This window comes from Triticum dicoccoides, chromosome 2B, assembly GCF_002162155.2.
Source record: "Triticum dicoccoides isolate Atlit2015 ecotype Zavitan chromosome 2B, WEW_v2.0, whole genome shotgun sequence".
NCBI lineage: Eukaryota > Viridiplantae > Streptophyta > Magnoliopsida > Poales > Poaceae > Triticum > Triticum dicoccoides.
Window position 1 is genome coordinate 367,484,428 of NC_041383.1, and position 15,596 is coordinate 367,500,023.

Genomic DNA, 15,596 nt, shown 5'->3' on the forward strand with positions numbered 1-15,596 from the left:
GTTCATGGTGGGGCAGGGTTGAATCTGATTTCCCCCAAGGTGATTAGCAAACTTCAGACATCATATGAAGAACTCAAAGTTACTGGCACATTTCAAGGAATCAACCCTAGCAGGAGTCATCCTAAGGGGAAGATTATGCTACTGGTGACATTTGGTGGAGAACTAAACTACCGAACCGAGAGAGTTGTGTTTGATATGGTCGAGCTCCCTTTGATGTACAATGGGATTCTTGGTCGTCCAGCCCTGGCGAAATTCATGGCGGCATCTCACTATGCCTACAACACACTAAAAATGTCAGGGCCAATGGGTGTCATCTCCATCACGTCAGGCAAGAAAGATGCAATCATATGTGTGGATAAGATGTGTTGGGATGCGGTCGCTACCGAGGTCGCGGAAGCTACATCACCTGCCAAGAAAACAAGAAAGGAAAGAAGGCTAGCGGGGATGCCGGTAAGGAATCTGGGAAGTGCGCCTCTCCGGAGTGCACTGCACCCATTGATGATTTCCCGTAGAGCTCCACTAGCAAGAGGTCTGTTGCCTCGCCTGATACAAAGAAGGTCCCGCCAGGGCTGGGAGGCGCTGGTGGTACGTTCACCATTAGCTCCACCCTTGATGACAAATAGGAAAGCACGCTCGTTGCCTTCCTGCGGGCGAATGTAGATGTGTTTGCTTGGCAACTGTCGGTGTAAAAACCGGCAGATCTCGGGTAGGGGGACCGAACCTGTGTGTCTAAGGATTGGTGGTAACAATGGACAAAGGAAACAGTGTTTACCCAGGTTCGGGCCCTCTTAATGGAGGTAAAACCCCACTCCTGCTTGATTATATTCGAAGGGTACTGAGGTTACAAGAGTTGATCTACCATGAGATCGTATCGGCTAACCCTAGCTTGGCTAGCCTAGTAATGTTGTGATCCTGCCTTTGATCTAACCCTCCAGTTTATATAGATACCGAAGGGGCTTAGGGTTGAACAAAGTCGGTTTAACAGGAAAGAAATAGCATATCCGGGCACCTAAACTTGCCATCCACGTATACGGGAGTACCTACCGGACACGAGAGGCGGTCTTCTGTCTTGTATCTTGCCGGCCCATCAATCTGGCCCATATCAAATGATCGGATGCCCAAGGACCCCTCAGTCCAGGACTCCCTCAATAGCCCCTGAACCAGTCTTCAATGACGACGTGTTTGTTGTGCAGATTATCTTCGGTATTGCGAGGCGGGTTCCTTGAATAATACACATCAGCTTTCCCCTATGACAGAATTGTATTCGGCTTTGCATAATTAACACAACCCTTAGTCACGAAGGTACACTACAAAAAAATACACTTCTATGATGATGCGTGTTTGTCACAGTAGGTCACATTTTCTGTCATGCATGTACATCCATGACGATTTTATGACATAATCAAGATAGTCATACATGTGCTGTCGTAGAAGTGTTCCATGACATTACCAAAATTATCATCACGGAAGTGTCCACTTCCATGAAGATAAATTGCGCGTCATAGAAGTGCTTTCGTCAAGGGTGACCGACACGTGGCATCCACCGTAACGGCTCACCGTTAAGCTATAGGGTCTGGTTTTGGATCCGATAACCCATTAACAGCCCGGACCAATGGTGATTTTCCACGTGTAAAATTCTCATTGGCCGGAGGAAACACATGTCTACTCCTCGGTGGGCCAGATGTCGCCCGTCCATTGGAGGAGACATGCCTATGATACGTCGACATGTGGCAGGGCCCAACATAGGCCCATATAGGTTAAAAAGGTTGGCCCAGTCAAAGGCCCGTAGTACTTACTCAGGTACTAGTGGGCCAGCCCAATAACAGACTATTTAATAAAGGCCCATTTACGGCCCGAAGCCAGATCTGGCCCATTAATTGTTCATCAAATATTTGGGCCCAATTACAACCCAGTGACTTTCGGCCTGTTAGACGCCCGATGTAGGCATGGGCCCATTTTAGCCCGATGTGTCTTCCGGCCTGGGAATGGCCCGTGCTGTCCATGGGCCATATATGGTCCGACGCGACATCCGGCCCACTAACGGTGCATGATAAAGGTGGCAAGAGTTCAACCCAATGTGACTTTGGGCCTGTTAAAGGCATGTCGTATAATTCGGCCCGTTGATGCCTGTACTAAGCTTTCGGCCTCTTAAAGGCCCATGATATCAGCGGGCCAACTAAGGCCCGAGATATGTTTCGGCCTGGTAACGGCCCATCATATAACTAGCCAGAAAAGGCCCGGTCTACATTTCAGCCTGCTGAAGGCCCGTCGATGACTAGTGAAAATTGAGGCCCAACATGCATTTCGGCATGCTAAAGGCCCATGGTTTCTTCTGGGCCATAACAGGCCAGTAGAATATTCAGCCTGTTAATGGCCCAACGCTACCTGGGCCAAACTAAGCATTGGGTCCACAAAAGGCCCAACTAAAATTTGGGCCGAGTCCGGAAATAACAAACCGGAAGCAGCCGCCTCAACCGACACAAAGCAATCTAATATAATCGGCAATTCAGCCGATGAAATAACACCTTCAGCCCACGACATAATGGCAGTAATCGCCCCGTGGACAGAGCCATTCCTAGCCTACTTACTTAGGCAGGAACTTCCCAAAGACCAAAATGAGGCCCGCTGCATAGTTCGGCGATCTAAAGCCTACAAGGTCCATGAGGGAGAACTATATAAGAAAAGCACAACCGGAGTCCTTCAAAGGTGTATCTCCGAAGAGGAAGGGCGAAACCTTCTGGCTAAAATTCACGCCGGATTAGGCGGACACCACGCCGCATCTCGGGCCCTTGTAGGAAAGGCATTCCGTACAGGATTTTATTGGCCGACGGCCCGGGCAGATGCTCAAGACTTAGTCCAAAGATGCGTCGGTTGTCAGCTCTTTGCTAATCAGAGCCATATGCCACCCACCGCCCTCAAAACTCTACCCATTACCTGGCCGTTCGCGGTCTGGGGGCTTGACATGGTTGGACCCCTTAAAGAGGGAACCCACAAGCAAAGGTACCTATTGGTCATGGTTGATAAATTCACCAAATGGATAGAGGCCAAGCCAGTTAAAATGACAGAGTCCGGACCAGTGATAGACTTCATATCCGGGGTAGTACACCGTTACGGTGTCCCCCACAGCATCATCACCGATAACGGCATGAACTTCACGACCGACGAGGTTAAATCATGGTGCAAAAATATGGGCATTAAGCTCGATTACGCTTCAGTCTATCATCCTCAAACCAACGGTCAAGTGGAACAAGCAAATGGTCTAATAATGAGCGGCATCAAACCCAGACTAGTGCGGTCACTTACGAAATTTGACACGCACTGGGTAGAGGAGCTCGACTCCGTACTCTGGGGGTTGCGGACAACTGCCCAACCGTACTACCGGATTCACACCATTTTTTATGGTATACGGCGCAGAAGCAGTTCTGCCCTGCGACATCATTCATGACTCACCTCGAGTGCGCATGTACGAAGAAAGAGAGGCCGAGATGGATCGGCAGGACAGCTTGGACGCATTGGAGGAAGAACGCGACGTCGCCAAGGCTCGTTCCGCATTCTATCAGCAGCAGGCTCGAAGATATCAAAGCAGAGAAGTACGGGCCAAGACTTACAACGTTGGCGAACTAGTTCTACGCCTGCCGGACAAGAAAAAGGACAAGCTCAAGCCCAAATGGGAAGGCCCCTTCATTATCGATCAAGTCTTGACCGGCGGAGCGTACCGTCTACGAAATGCGTCGGACAAACGACTCGAGCCGAACCCATGGAACGCAGCCCGCCTTCGAAGATTCTACGCCTAGCGCCGGACTAAGAGTTCGTCCCTTTCCCCCGTCCAAATTTTTACACTTTAGCTGTCTTTTGTTTCTCTTTCTTCTCTCACCCCTTTTCCTAAAAAGCCCTTAAAGGCCTACTTGCGCATTGTTCGCACACACTTGACGTGCCATCCGCACTCATTATACCTGGGGGCTTCTTTACCAGAATCTTAATTATAAGGGCTTCATGCCCAACACATGTGTCAAACTTCCACATGTACCTTTTATTCACCATTATATGCATCGATATGACTTAAGTTTTGGCCAAGCTGGGTTGCCTGGCTCCTGTGCTTACCCCTACGTTCCCGATTGTTTGGCTAGGAGGTAAAGGGAGCACCTCTGCGATTGTTACTGCCGGGTCAGCCGGATGTGTACCTCAGACTGGGTGAAGCCGAAAGCTAGCGTTCTTAAGGGAATATTCGGTCGGTGACTTGAAAGATGATTTTTTACCTACTTATTTATCTGCCCCCAGATGTTTTTCTGCTCTTTTCGCAGTCCGGACATGCACTTTAGGGCATGCCTCCCAGGGAAAGGAACCCTTAACGGAACTATTCTCCCTGGAAGATGTTTCTTACTAACCATGTAATATAACATAACTAGTTGGGCACTTGTCTGATAAAGCACTAATGACCCCTACGCCTGGTCTCCATGCATGCCTCGGTTGTTTCTTAACCGAGAAGGTATTTGGACACACTCCGGACTCTAGGGTCCCGAGGTTGAAGTGAAAAGGTCGGCAAAGACAAACGATCTACAATCCGGCTAGAAGGCATTTTACATGTCATTTTAAAATACATTGTCAAATTTATTGACTGTATTCCTCCCCAATCCCGTCTAACAGGCTATCTAATTTACAGTCCCGTTGGGAAAATTTAGCGGCCAACTCTACTTGGCCGTATACTAAACTCACAGGGATCTCCTTCCCATCGGGCCCCACAGGTCCGACCTCGGCCATGTGGTTGGGATCCGCCTTCTTGTACCGCGTCTTCACCATGGCCCAAGCCTCCCTGGCACCTTGGCGGCAGGCCGAAATCTTCCATAAACGGAAGCGATGCCGCACTCCTTGAAGCTTCTCCGCAAGCACCCCAAGGCCCTCGGGTAGGGAGAGGGCTGGCCATAAAGCCTGGACGACGCCGCTCATTGCCTGCCGAACTCGTTCGAGCAGCTGCAACAGCTCGGGAAGTTGATCACCCGTTGATACGGGCATCTCCTCCGCAGGGCGACCTGTGAGTATACCTACAAGACATATTTTGTCAATTGACTTCCTCGCCGAACTCTTCTTTTCAAAGGAGTTCGCTCAAGCACTTACTATAGATGCCGCGACGAAGCCGCTGATTCTCCTTAACGGAGCCAGACAGCTCGGCCCGAACACCTTTCAGCTCTTCTCCGAGCTGGGCGTGGGCATCCTGGAGCTTGTTCCTTTCCTGCTGCACCTTATTCAGCACCCTCTCGCCGGCCTTCCGCTGGCGCAGTAGTTCTTGCCTATCTGGATCTTGTCCGGCAGCACCTGCAATGTCATTATTAGACTTGCGCGTATGCCGCACACCACTTATCTTTTTAAAAATAATGTGTTACCAGGATGGGTCTCTGTGTTTCCTCCTGCGGCAGCAAGTGCGGCCTCAAGTTGTGCCTTGCACTCTTGCAGCTCCTGAGACAGTTGGGTATTCTTCTCCGTAAGATCCTGCATTTCAAATGATCCTTAAATCAGTTAATATAACTACTTTAAGTCTCAGGGGCTACGGGCATATACAACTATTAAATTCTTTTACCCGTATGTCTTTTACATACTGCTCCGTGGCTCTGGTCAAACCATCTTGAGCAGCACGGAGGTGCGCGTCCCCCGCGTTAAAGGCATTCAACGCCTCAGGGGAGAAGCACGCGTCGCGAAAAACTGTCCGGCGGCGCCTGTGGTTCATGGCGCTCTCCACCTCAGACTTGGTGGCGGACAGTCTGTCGGCATCCTCCGTTCGAGGAGTATCCAGCTCGCGCCTTGCGCTCGCCTCCCCCTCCAGACCAAGTGCTGGAGCCTGGCTGGTAGAGGTTGGATTGGCAACCTCTACGCCCGCAGTTCGGCGGGCGCTTTTTCTCCTACAAAAGTCATGAGCATTCAAACGCTTCCTAGGAACGTTGCTCTAAATAACGAACTGTGAGCTATACCTTTGCGACGACGTTTCAATCCATGCCGCGCTCCTCTTCCGCCTACTGGGCCGGACTGACCCCTGTTGGTCAGCCGCCGCGGGTTCGGCTTCCCGCCTTGAAGGCGCCTCCTGCGAAGCGCCATCGTATACGGTGGTCAGAAATGAGCAAGGAGGAAATAATGGTGTCAGGACTTCGGTCGCAATCACCTAGGAAGCCGGATATAGTCCGGGGTAGTCAGCCGTGATGGCGACTAAAGCATTATCCATGTTGAGCTGGTGGAACACCCCGTCGATTAGCTCCACCTTTATGTCCGGATCCTCTTCGGAGGCCGGATCCTGGGATCTCTCTAGATCCTCGGGTTGCGGAGCTGGACTAAGCATGCCCTCCACAACCCGACGCAGCTCCTGCGTCGAAAACATAATATAAGAAACTTAAACTTCGAAAGCATGGGTCGGGCACACAAAGTGTTCGCTTACCCAACGCCGAGGGTTATTCATGGAGAACCCATTCAACGGGTTCGTCTGGAGGAAGTCCTCCTTCTCCCCCTTGTACAGGCCGGACAGGATCTCCGCCAGGTCTTCGGCCGATCCCGGCCCTTTGCGGCCATGACGGGTGGCATCGTCCTCCCCGTTGAAATCCCACATAGGGTGGCCCCTGTATTGCAGCGGCTGCACCCCCCGCATAATGCATGTTGCCATGACTCCAATCATGGTCAACCCGGAATGGGCCAGTAACCTTATCCGGCCCATCAAATAATGGACGCTCTTGTCTTCCTCCAGTTGGGGGCTCCGTGGGCGCCAACTAAGACGTTTCTTCAAAGGAGCGTTACTGAACTCCGGGAGGCCGATCCGAACAGGGTCCGGCAGCGGAGCATCTTCTACGTAAAACCATTCTGAAGGCCAGTCTTTGGACGCCTTCTTAGGGGTTCCGGATAGGTATCCGGTCCCGGCGATGCGCCATATTTCGGCACCACCCACTTGATATATGGACCCCTCGTGAGAGCGGGGCACAAGGCAGAACAACCTCTTCCATAGTGCAAAATGGGGCTCAACACCCAGGAATAGCTCGCAAAGAGCTACGTAACCCGTGATATGCAGGATAGAGGCGAGCGTAAGGTGATGGAGCTGGAGTCCGTAGAACTCCAGGAGCCCGCGGGGGAACGGATGTATAGGAAAGCCGAGCCCCCTTATCAGATAGGGGACGAAGCATACCCGCTCCCCTTTGTTGGGATTTAGGGTAGCCTCCGCTTGCTTCCCACCTTGGTAGGTGGCCAACCCAGCTCGAACCGGAACCATGAAGGCCGGAGGGAGATATCCCTTCGCCTGGAGCGTCACCAGCTTGTTGTGCGGGACAGAACATCTCCTCCAATCTCCTGGCAGAGGGCTGGGAGCGCGAGAAGAGGAGCCGCGTCGACGGTCCATGATGGAATGGATTCTTGGTCAGAAGCGCTCCGATGAGTACTCACGGAAGGAAGATGGTGTGATTTGGATCTGGATTCTTGCCTCTCTTATAGGCAGATTATTTGCACAGCTAGGGGGTAAAACATAAAAGATACCCTGGCTTTTCGCATTCCTGCGACGCGTGGAAGATGGCCATTATTGGGCGTGGAAGCCAAGAAGCGCAACATTGATAAGGAAGCCGGACACTGTTCGGCAGGTACATGGAACTTAAGGGAGAACCCGCCTTGCAACGCCGAAGACTATAAACGCGCTGGACTTATCGTCATTGAAGCCTGGTTCGGGGGCTACTGAGGGAGTCCTGGACTAGGGGGTGTCCGGACAGCCAGACTATCATCGTCAGCCGGACTCCAAGACTATGAAGATACAAGATTGAAGACTTCATCCCGTGTCCGGATGGGACTTTCTTTGGCGTGGAAGGCAAGCTTGGCAATACGGATATGTAGATCTCCTACCATTGTAACCGACTCTGTGTAACCCTAGCCCTCTCCGGTGTCTATATAAACCGAAGGGTTTTAGTCCGTAGGACGAACAACCATTACAACAATCATACCATAGGCTAGCTTCTAGGGTTTAGCCTCCTTGATCTCGTGGTAGATCCACTCTTGTACTACCCATATCATCAATATCAATCAAGCAGGAGTAGGGTTTTACCTCCATCGAGAGGGCCCGAACCTGGGTAAAAATATCGTGTTCCTTGTCTCCTGTTACCATCCTCCTAGAAGCACAGTTCGGGACCCCCTTTGTCATCGACACCCCTCCTTTGCTCCTTCTCCCTCCTTTCCACTAAGGCCCAATAAGGCCCATATACCTCCCGGGGGGTTCCGATAACCTCCCGGAGATCCGGTATTGTCCCAATCTCACCCGGAACCTTTCCGGTGTCCAAATATAGTCGTCCAATATATCGATCTTTATGTCTCGACCATTTCGAGACTCCTCGTCATGTCCGTGATCAAATCTGGGACCCCGAACAACCTTCGATACATCAAAACTCATAAACTCATAATAAAACTGTCAACGAAACCTTAAGCGTGCGGACCCTACGGGTTCTAGAACTATGTAGACATGACCTAGAACTGTTTCCGGTCAATAACCAATAGCGGAACCTGGATGCTCATATTGGCTCCTACATATTCTACGAAGATCTTTATCGGTCAAACCGCATAACAACATACATTGTTCCCTTTGTCATCGGTATGTTACTTGCCCGAGATTCGATCGTCGGTATCTCAATACCTAGTTCAATCTTGTTACCGGCAAGTCTCTTTACTCGTAACGTAATGCATCATTCCGTAACTAACTCATTAGCTACATTGCTTGCAAGGCTTATAGTGATGTGCATTACCGAGAGGACTCAGAGATACCTCTCCGACAATCGGAGTGATAAAACCTAATCTTGAAATACGCCAACTCAACATGTACCTTTGGAGACACCTGTAGAGCTCCTTTATAATCACCCAGTTAGGTTGTGACGTTTGGTAGCACACAAAGTGTTCCTCTGGTAAACGGGAGTTGCATAATCTCATAGTTGTAGGAACTTGTATAAGTCATGAAGAAAGCAATAGCAACATACTAAACGATCAAGTGCTAAGCTAACGGAATGGGTCAAGTCAATCACATCATTCTCTGTGATCTCGTTAATCAAATGACAACACATGTCTATGGTTAGGAAACATAACCATCTTTGATTAATGAGCTAGTCAAGTAGAGGCATACTAGTGACATTAAGTTTGTCTATGTATTCACACATGTATCATGTTTCCGGTTAATACAATTCTAGCATGAATAATAAACATTTATCATGATATGAGGAAATAAATAACAACTTTATTATTGCCTATAGGGCATATTTCCTTTAGCCACATGCCAAATTACAACCACTTAATCATCTGGGGGCTCGACACCACACTGATAGATGACTTGCTTTGTGATGCGGTGGAGCGGTGGAGTCTTGCGGGGAGGTTTGCCATCAGCGGCCTCGGCAAGCCTATCGGGGAAACATTGGATTTGTCCTCATGTCGGCTTCGACCTGACCAGGCTCACCTGCCCGGTAAGGGAGGCTTTCCCTTAGTGATATCTTACTGCTTTGGCTTGTCTTGGTCTTCTTGATCCCCCCTTTGATCCCTCAAAGAGATTTTTATCTGTCTTGGTTTCGACTTGGATATTCGGTGAAATTTGCTTCCTTGCCATCGTGCCTGTGTACAGTCCGGGCAACATACGTGAAGGTTGTTGCACCGACATTAGCCTTCTAATCTTGAACATGAACATGCTTTGTGAGTAGTTACGTTTGTTCCTAAGGACATCTGAGAAGACTTGTTATAAGTAATCATGTGAATTTGGTATTCGTTCGATATTTTGGTGATGTATGTTGTCTTTCTCCTAGTGGTGTTATGTGAACGTCGACTACATGGCACTTCACCGTAATTTGGGCCTAGGGTAAGGCATTGGGAAGTAATAAGTAGATGATGGGTTGCTAGAGTGACAGAAGCTTAAACCCTAGTTTATGTGTTGCTTCATAAGGGTTTGATTTGGATCCACATGTTTCAGGCTATGGTTAGATTTATCCTAATTCTTCTTTCGTAGTTGCGGATGCTTACGAGAGGGTTTAATCATAAGTGGGAGGCTTGTCCAAGTAAGGACATCACCCAAGCACCGGTCCATCCACATATGAAATTATCAAAGTAACGAACGTGAATCATACGAGCATGATGAAAACTAACTTGACAATAATTCCCATGTGTCCTTGGGAGCGCTTTGCTTCATATAAGAGTTCGTCCAGGCTTATCCTTTGCTACAAAAAGTATTGGGCCACCTTGCTGCACCTTTGCTACACTTGTTACTTGTAACCCATTACGAATTATCTTATCACAAAACTATCTGTTATCGATAATTTCAGTGCCTACAGAAAATACCTTGCTGAAAGCCGCTTGTCATTTTGTTCTGCTCCTCGTTGGGTTCAACACTCTTACTTATCGAAAGGACTACGATTTATCCCCTATACTTGTGGGTTATCATTGACATTCTTCATGCTTGCTAACTCTCAATCCCTCCAATGATTCTTGCTAGTTCTTGAGGGAAAAGAGAGAGGAGATCAAGATCTACGTTTCCACCAATCACTTCTCCTCTATGTGAGGGGAACCCCTTGGATCTTGATCTCGGAGTTCTTGGTGATCTCCTTGTTCTTCCTCTCATATTCCTCCATAGCTTTTGTTGCTTTGGTGGGATTTGGGAGTGAGGGACTTGACCACTTTGTGTGTTCTTGCCATTGCATTAGTTGCATCGGGTTGAGTTCACCACGGTGATACGTGGAAGTGAAAAGTTGAGAAGCTTATTACTCTTGGGTTCTTGCTACCCTAGAGCTTGTTCCTCTAGGGTGCTTGGGCGCCCTAGACGATTGGTGGTGCTTTGGAGCTCAATCATTGTGGTGTAAAGCTCCGGGCAACCATCGGGGTCTCCAATTAGGTTGTGGAGATTGCCCCGAGAAATTTGTACGGGTTTCGGTGACCGCCCCCAAGGGTTGCCAAAGTGTACGGGTTTGGTGACTGCCCTCAAGGGTTGCCAATTGTACGGGTTCAGTGACCCCCCTCAAGGGTTGCCATTGTACGGGTTCAGTGACCGCCCTCAAGGGTCCCTTAGTAGAATCATGACATCTTGCATTGTGCAAGGGCGTGAGGAGATTATGGTGGCCCTAGTGGCTTCTTGGGGAGCATTGTGCCTCCACACTGCTCCAAACAGATATTAGCATCCGCAAGGGTGTGAACTTCGGGATACATCATCGTATCCAAGTGCCTCGGTTATCTCTTACCTGAGCCCATTACTTATGCACTTTACTTTGTGATAGCCATAGTGTCTTATGATATATTTCTTGCTATCACCTAGTTGTTTATCTTGCTTAGCATAAGTTGTTGGTGCACATAGGTGAGCTAGTTGTTTTAGGTTTTGTGCTTGACAAATTAAATGCTAGTTTCATTCCGCATTTGTTCAAGCCTAAACCGTAATTATTTTAAAGCGCCTATTCAACCCCCCCCCCCTCCCAAGTGGCGGATCCAGGAATTCAACATTCGGTGTTCAATTTTTTTTGCACCCTACTAGAATAGCCCATTGGTACCATGTAGAGAAGCAAGTGCAGTTTGGAATACTACACATTTGATTCCAAAATTGCGCCCGTGGTCTGTACATAACTACATATACACAGAAGGGCATCTCTCGGTGCTCATCTAACTCATATTATCTAGCCAGTAGATCAGAGAAAGGATATGTGGGAGAGCATTCTACAGACCAGGGCAAGGCTGTTACAGGTGCCAAATGACCTAGATACATGCATGCCTACATGCAGCACACCTATATACAAATGTTTTGCAAAAATATTTGGGTGTACATCTGTACACCCATGCCCCAAAGTGGATCCGCCCCTGTTCGTGGTAGGAGGAACTGCCACCGTCATTGGCTGTCGAGCTGACGTCGGGTTGTCGGGGGTCGAGGTCGTCGGCTACTCCAGCATTTCCCCTTCCTTGGTGAAGGGGTCCTTCTCCAGCGGGTCTTTGGAGGCCGAGGTTTCAACCTCGGCCATAGGGACGCTAGCACCATCCCCCGCGGTGAGCACGGGCGGGGCCTGCTGAGAAGTCGCCTCCCCCAACCCGTCGCGGGTAGTAGAAGTGGGCAGACGCTCCCCCGATCCGCTAGGCAGAGGAAGCCCGTCCAACGAATCCTCGTCGCCAATATGGGAGCGCTACGGGCTGTGGAAGACAAATGACCAAATTAATTTTTGGGGGAAAAGGAAGCTAGTGCGCATGGAACGTGTTTGAAAATAAAACATGCAAATGACATACCTCCTTGGCAGTGGTCTCTCACTACACGGCTTGGTGAGGTCGTCCTGTGAGTCAGAGACGACGGCCTTGGTCGTGGTAGGGGCCTTGCGGTCTAGGCCTTCACGAGGCGCCTTCGGGTCCGGGGGCATTGGCACCCGCGACATCTTCGGACACCGCCCTTTTCCTCTTCGAGGAAGATGCACTTTCCTCCTCCTCTTCTCCTTCTCCGTCTCCTTCCTCCTCGTTAGAGGAAAGAGTTTGAATGTCCTCAAACTTAGCGTCCGAGGGATCTTGGGTCTGAAGACCTTCCCTTTTCTTCTTTGGCCCTTTCTTTTCCTTGGCCGGGGCTTTTGGGGACACCACGGACAAGAGGGGTTGGAGTTTGGGGTTCCTGTTGTCTTCAGGCAACGGTGTCGAGCACTTGATGAGCGTTGCCTTGGACACCTATTTCTAGAAACAAGGGGTGGGTTTAGACAAGTACAAAATGTGGAATCGTTAATTAACATGTACGACGATTGTTGCCTCGGATGGGCCGCGCTCGGCGATATACCCACAATCCGGCCCGTCTGTGAGGAACTCATTCTGGGACGGCTTGAATAGAGCCATCCACATACCGTCTATGTTGGTGCGGAAGAAGTTCTGCAGTGTTGGCATATCTTCGGGCTTGTGACACCACAGGGGGCTAGCGCGAAGCTGAAGTGGAAGGATGCGGCGATGCAACATCATGTCCACCACATACACCAACTTGATTTTCTTTTTGAAGGCTCGAATCCTCTCCTGAAGGTAGGTGACCTCATCCAGATTGCTCCACTCCAGGCCCTGCCTCTGCCAGGACACGAGCTTCCTTGGAGGAGTGCCTGTGAAGGTGGGAGCCACGGCTTGTCCCGCAGCGAGTGGCTCGATGATACAGAACCACTCGCGCTGCTAAATCTTCATGGTCTTGATGAAGGTGCCCAGCCAATCCATCTTTTGGAGCTTGTTGATCATTGTGCCCCTGCACTCGGTGAAGTCGGTGCCACCACTCTTCAGCTTGACACAGAACGTCTTTAGCCACAGGCTGAAGTGCAGTTCCACGCGCAGGAAAGCCTTGCAGACGTTGATGAAGGTGGTGAGGTGCATGATGGAATTCGGGGCTAGATAGTGGAAATCTAGCCCGTAGAAGAAGAGAATCCCCCGCACGAAAGGGTGCAGGGGGGACCCCAGACCTTGGACGAGGTGGGGGATGAACACAACCCGCTCCCCGGGCTTGGGAGTGGGGATGCGATGGTTGGGCTCTGGAGCCCTGCATGCGGCGTCGGCGGGAAGGTATCCCGCCGCCCGGAGCTCGCTGATGGTGGCTTCAGTTACCTTGGAGGCCACCCACCTCCCTTTTAGATCCGCCTCGACCATGGTTGCAAGATGCGGGACCTTGAAGATGGCTTTGGGCATGGGAATGGGATTGAGGCGCTGGAGCTTTCGAGATTTGGACGCTGGAGAGGAATGGGAGCGTAGGGAGGAAGATTTGTTATCCTCTGCTCTTTATAAGTCAGTAAAAAGAGGAGGCGCCCCTCCCTCCGTTGCGCCATAAAAATCGCCATGCTTTGGCTTATCATGCCATTGTAACCGCATTGGATGAATCAATTGATTGATGATATCCCCCAAAATGCGGGGCATGATCTCTACTTGCATAAGATGCGCCAATGAGAGGGTTACCTCAAACCACGATTCGGTTACTTAATAACTAGTGCATATGATGCCATAGGCAGTGACGCTTCGAAAAAAGTTGGTAGTAATTGACCATCGAACATGCTTGCGCTTCTGGTCTTCGGGATTAAGCAAGCTATGCACTTCGGACAAGGGAAGATGCATTTTCAGGGACTCATGGTCGGATGGTTTACCTCCTAATGAGAAGGCTGTACCAGCCACTTGGGGATTACAAGCCTTCGATGGGAGCTTGGCCCGAGGTGTTGAGAGGAACTTGCCTTCTAAGTCGAAGACTCTCAAGCCGAAGACGTTTATCCGAAGAAGATTGACATCCTCGGCTTTGAAGACAATTTTAGGGGCTACTGATGGTGTCCTGTACTAGGGGGTCCCGGCCTAGCTAGTCTAGCCCGTGGGCCAGACTGGGAGCCCATTAATGAGGAAGGACTACGGAGGCCTCGAACCTAAGGCATAATCATATCGGACTCTCCCGAGGACTTGATGTGTGCTCCAAGGATGTGGTTTAAGATCGCAACCGACTATATATAACCCTAGATACCCCTGGTGCCTATATAAACCGGAGGGTTTAGCCCGTAGTGGGCCATCGGTTATCATCATCATTAGCCTTGGGGTTTAGTCCACAACTTATGATCTCGAGGTAGATCAACTATGTACTTTGATACACCTACAATATAAGCAAGAGCAGGACGTAGGATTTTACCTCCTCAAGAGGGTCCGAACCTGAATAAAGCACCGTGTCCCTTGTCTCCTGTTACCCATCGATCCGATCTCATAGCTCGGACCCCCTATCTGAGGTCTGCCGGTTTTGACACCGACAATCCCGTGGTAAGAGGTACCACTGCCCGACATATTTCCCTCCTGCAACTTCTCCCTTTCTTTCTTCAGATCTCCAATTTTTGTTGTCTCTGTTTTCTGCTTTACCTTCATCCAACCATGGCAGATGTGGTAGAGGAGTGTTGGGTGAGAAGGGGATGGAATGGATGGAGACGAGGGACTAGAGGCAACGGTTATCGGGGGTGGGGTGGCAATATGGTTGTGATCATCAGCTGACAAAAGGGAAAAAGAACGCCCACTTTTCCCTCGTCTTTTCTGTAAGCTTGTTTGAGAAGCAAAGTGCCCAGACCTAGACTCGCACATGGCCTACATTTGTTTCCAATTTGTTTCCAATCCTTTGTTTTAGAACAAACAAACAATTAGAGCAACTCCAACGCGCCGACCCAAACGGACGGCACTTTTGTCCGCTTACTGTCTTTTGGGTCGGCCGCCCGCTCGGAGTCCGCCTTGTTTGAGATTTGGGTCAGCAGTGCGCCCAACGCACCGACCCATATATGCCGGCGTGGCTGGCTGGCCGCCCTTTTTTCAACAAATAGCACATCATTATTTCACACACAAATTTTGCGTTATTTCACAAGCAAACATATAGTCCACAATCAAATAAATAACATAGTTTCAACCAAATAAATAACATAGTTTTACAAGCCGGATGAAAGTAAAATTGTCTCGCATAGTTTTGCAAGCCAAATAAAAAAGATACATCTATTGGTTGCCAACATGAGCCCACATATACTCAACCAAATCATTTTGCAGTTGCATGTGAGTTTCCCAATCACGCATGTCATGATGAAATTGGGTGAACTGTTCAAACGTTGCCGCGCCTTCATGCTCAGGCACAACATTCTCACCCTGAA